General features: G+C 35.5%; 1 protein-coding gene across 1 annotated transcript in view; it reads right to left on the bottom strand.

Annotated features, from left to right (window-relative positions):
- Window positions 1-4784: 4784 nt before the first annotated feature.
- Window positions 4785-5000, bottom strand: part of LOC144964904 (sulfotransferase 2A6-like) — a 16060-nt gene continuing 15844 nt past the window's right edge. The window contains exon 6 of the mRNA XM_078899639.1: window positions 4785-5000. This exon is cut by the window's right edge and continues 804 nt beyond it. The gene's annotated coding sequence lies outside the window, so the exon portion shown is untranslated.

Here is a 5000-nt window from a genome sequence, read left to right as displayed (position 1 = left end):
TGAATCATCCCCATCATAGGACAGTCGTACTTTCTGTCTAATTCTTTTTTTTTGAATAATTTTTTAAAGAAATAGACATCTTTACAAGGTTGGACATTACAAAGGAAAAGAATCAAAGAGAAACAACAAACAAATCAAACAAGAAAGGAAAGAAATGCAGACAAAGTAGCACTCCTTCAAATTAGCCAGATGTTGGAGAAAGTATAAGATGAGAGGTCATAATATCCAACACACCAAAAGTCTGTGTACACTTTCCAAAGTGCTCATCCGTAAAGAAATTACAAATCACGGTCCGTTTGGTCAATGGACCGTGACGTTATATATGAACACCGTCTGAAGTAATTAACCGTATTGTACACATATTGATGACACCAAGACGACCTTGTCAGAACGGCTTATATTTAATTTGTAGTTTGATAGGATAAAATCCATTCCTTTCATTGTCCTTTTACGAAGTTCAACTGATAGTTGGGATAAATTATAACAAGGCAGAAAAACTGCCTCGCGGTGTGAGTGAGGATCAAAAGCAGTTACGAGCATTGTTTTAGTTAGGAAAAGATGTGATGTCATTACGGACAGGATACGTCCACCCCAACTCTATGAATGAAAGGTCAAACAACCACGAACTCTCCCATCAAAAGAAATGTCAAATGTCAATATTACATGTATTGGTTTTACCTGAACTGGGCTGGTTTTTTGTCAAGTTTGTTGTCCCTTTTGTAATGCGCCTCTTTTAGATTTGCCAGGTGTTTATTATATAAAACATAACAATCATTGTGTTCCTAGGGGCGCCACGAAGATGGACCTTACGTCTTTATTAGGAAACATAAAGCTGAAAGAATAAAAAGAAGTTAATTAAAAACCTAGACAAGGAGACGGACAAAGAATAGATCCAAATGTTTATTTTTCAAACAAACGGAAAGAAAGAAAGAGGTCAAGTAGGCGAATGATTGTATTGTTAACTTTCATTCATGAACTGCACCTTGCGTAATAAGCCACGTGACCCATCCCATGATTCATAGTAGCCTCATCTGTTCCCCTTTACTTTCGATGAGAGATTGACGTTGTAATACGCTTCCACAGTCTTGACGTCACTCACCCCGTAATGATGTATAGAAACTTAGTAACTGGCTCTAAACTATCGGAACAATGGCGGAAGCCCCTATGAAATACTTCTCCGACGAGCATAAACGTGTATCCAATGGAGAAAAACATTAGAAATCTGAATTGACTTTTATACGTTCTGATCACATGACATATGAAACGTTCTAGCCAGCATGAAGAATAAAAAGTATCCATTTTCTTTGTTTAGAACCAGGCTGCTCGCCGTTGCTAGGCGACATGACATGACTAGTGAATCCAATTTTGGGACCGAATTTCATCCGTATTTCTACTTTAGATCTTCCCACATCTTATTAAAACACGTTTATTTGGGTTATAAACACACGTTTTAATTTAAGATTTTTAGGAGCTTGTGAGTAAAGAATTGAAGTTAAAACCAGCAAATGTGATTTAATCTATTATTACACTCCTTCTCATCCAAAACAATCCATAAAACAAAGAATTAGTTTAAATTAAGATTAATGAAAGCAAAACAGTTACATTGCGAGAATATTGCTGCTGTCGTCTGCATATATTCTACTTGAACTCATGAGCATGCGTCACGGGGCGGGGTTTTACTCGTTCTCTATTTATTAAGTCATATAATTACGTCACGTCACCAGTTTGAGCGTTGATCATAAAGCACGATTGATGACTCGTGATCGTGCATTTAGGGATTTTAATGCATACTTACAGTGACTTATGTCAAGAAGGAATGATAGACAAAAAAAAAATCAATAGAAATACAGGCGGTGTAATAATAGATAAGAAGTAACCAAATTTTGGATTTCACTGCATCTGCCTGTTTTCAATATTTTCGCAGTAAGAACTTCCACATGCGAGATTTAATTTTACTCTAGCCACACCGTTTTCACTAAAACATTAACTCACTCAATCCTAGAGATTTTTGCTACTTTTCAAAATTGGAAAAAAATGCATTAAAAATGAGCATGTACATAGATAGTTTTATTCAACTACCATTAACATATAAAAAATAAAAACATTAGCGTTGATACTACGCCTATAATTTGTCTCACAAAAATGTAATACATAGGCATGGGGTAAAAGCAAGTCTAGTAAACTAAGGATATAGTCGGTGTTAGGGTTGAGTGAGTTAAAAAGGCTATGACTCGGACTTTTAAAAATAGTAATACTCCAGTCTCTTTTTTTGTCGGGATGAATCGGACTTTAAAATCAGACCTGCCTACTTGAAAATTCGAAAATCCGTAATTTTTAGGAGATGAAACTTATAGACGCTATTGTTAATCTTACAAATCAACAAGCAATTTACTCTCACAATGATTAAATGTCACTTCAAAATCCTTAAAATCATATCCTCTGGCATCAACTTTAATTTTCAATAAATTTTAACGACTTAGAGATGCTCACGAAGTCCTGAAATTGGAACCAAAATTTCGAAAGTCTACTAATTTTTTGTAGTAGGAGGCAGACCTGTTTAAAAGTGAATTTAGAACTCAAATAAAAAGAAATACCGACTTTTATTTACTTTTTTGCATTGTAAGAAATTGTATTCAATCTCCATCATAACGAATATGCATTAACCCAAAGTTGTGCGGCTATGTAGGCCAATGGTATGACACTCTCTTTCGGATCTGAAGATCATGGGTTCGAGTCTCCTATGTTCGGCGCATAGTTGCAAAAGGCTCTTTACTCACATTCTCTCACCGCACTCATGTGTAAAATGAGTACCTGGCCGTTAACATCGTTGTCTATGTCGGACAAAATTGCAATATCGCCTAACAGGCGTCATGTCTCGTTTTACATGTTACGTATTGCTGTTGGCCACGGACCCCTTGAAAGCGCTTTGAGCACGTTTAATGGATGTTGCGCTATATAAAAGCTCAAGTTTGTGTGTGTGTGTGTGTGTGTGTGTGTGTGTGTGTCGGGGGGGGGGGGGGGGGTCTTTTTTTTAAAGTTTCATATTTGCGGCTATTTTTTCAATTTCCAGCACCAAATTCATCCCGACATCATACCACTTAGAGGGGGGCCACACATTTGCCGTGTCCACACTCATCAGAGGAAGAGGCGAGAAAGAAAAAATGAAAAATAATGAAATAAAGACAGGAGAAAAAGGATAATGGGAAAATAAATTGACACAAATTGATTCATTCTCTGTTTATTGCTTTCATTAACAAAGACCAATTAGTTACATTTATTATGATAAATAATAATTCGTAAAATCTGCAATGTTTCGATTTGCCTTCAATAAGTATCTTTGGTGTATCCCTTCGAGGATATGGAAATGAAAATTTGTCAACATTCGAAGTAACATAGATAAACATCAGCAAATGGTTGGTTGTTAAATAAATTATTGTATCTATGAAGAACTTTGACAGCTCAATGAAATTTATTTTATTTAAATGAGCTCAATGAAACAATAATATGCTTTCCTATAAATGCGTAGATTCCACAATTGAAATATTTACAACTACGTACATAAACGGGTGAATTATGTCTGTTACTATTTATCACACACACTCCAGTATGGTTTTCCTCAAACATACGATTTCCTCAAACACACGATTTCCTCGAACCCAATCAAATGGCCCACATTTTCCCCTTATTATTCTTTCGTCAAACTACCGTTTTCTTAATCCATTTTTTTTTGCATGTTCTATTCATTTCTAGGAAACCGTGTTCGAATGTATTTTATTTAGAAGTTGAGTATATAACAGTATTTACTTTAAATCAATACACTTAAGGGGGATGGGATCCCATTTGTCAATTAACTAATAATTCACTAAAACGCATTGTCCCTTTTGTTTCAATGAGCAAAATTAAGACATTATCTATTTCGGAGGGGTATCTGCTATAACGAGATTTTACCTTGGATTTCAGCGAACTTGTTGTCTCTTCTGAGTTAATTGCATCTTTTGACAAAGTATTTATGTCTAAAGTGCGTAAAATAGATTTTCTTCATCGAGTAACTGTTGTCATTTTAATTCTATACTGAACATAATGAAAAAAAAAAGCCTTTTTCATACTGACCGGATGCCAGTACTTAATGCATAATTTAAAAAAAAACGATAATAAAAATAGTGTATTTATATAGGGCGATATCTAATAAGCGTGCTCAAAGCGCTTTACAAGCAACACTCAAGAAGTCAGACGAGGCATGAAGCCTGTTCGTCAATATTACATTTTTCTTCCGATAGAAACGACGCTATTAATGGCCAGGTACTCATTTTACACCTGAGTACAGTAAAAAACATTTCCAAAGAGTGTCAAATATGCACCGCTCAGACCGAGACTCTAACCCTGGACCTTCCAGTTTGAAGGCGGATATCATAGCACAAGACCACATACTCACATTTAAACTGATAAATTAACTGAACCCACCCCCCCCTCCCCCATCCCCCGTTAAAAAAACCCCGGAATCTTTAAATATTAGACTTCTTGTAGACAATACATCACTACTTAAAAGTCTTAGGATTGACTTTATGAAAAGTTGAAGATTATCTCAATCTATTAATTTAAGAACTAGATAATGCTTTCTGTCCGAATTAATCGTGTTGTCAGGGTAATTCTGTCCATGTGTACCTACGTGTATTCATTTTCATGTTGCATTGGGTTGAAAGCATTTCGTCAATAATGGAAGACAACACCTTTTTTAAAAAAAACATGTAGATTAATGGCGATGGCCTCCCTTGCATAGGCAGTGGTTCTTTTTTTTTTTTAAATTATTATTCAACAGGCAACCGGGGCATTTCTGAGAACAGCAGGTTCTGAAGTAGATCTACTTAAACTGTGTATGACAATACAAGCCGTAGACTTTTTTATGAGACTATTTAATGACGATGATCACTTTCTTTGCTCCCCAGTGCTTAATCAAACCTTTGGCTTAAAATTAAACTACTACTACTACTACTACTACTACT

This window comes from Berghia stephanieae, chromosome 2 (assembly GCF_034508935.2).
Source record: "Berghia stephanieae isolate SIO BIC M18660-M18661 chromosome 2, UCSD_Bste_1.3, whole genome shotgun sequence".
Taxonomy (NCBI): domain Eukaryota; kingdom Metazoa; phylum Mollusca; class Gastropoda; order Nudibranchia; family Aeolidiidae; genus Berghia; species Berghia stephanieae.
The sequence above is the reverse complement of the archived record's forward strand: the minus strand, read 5'-3'. Positions and strand labels throughout refer to the sequence as shown.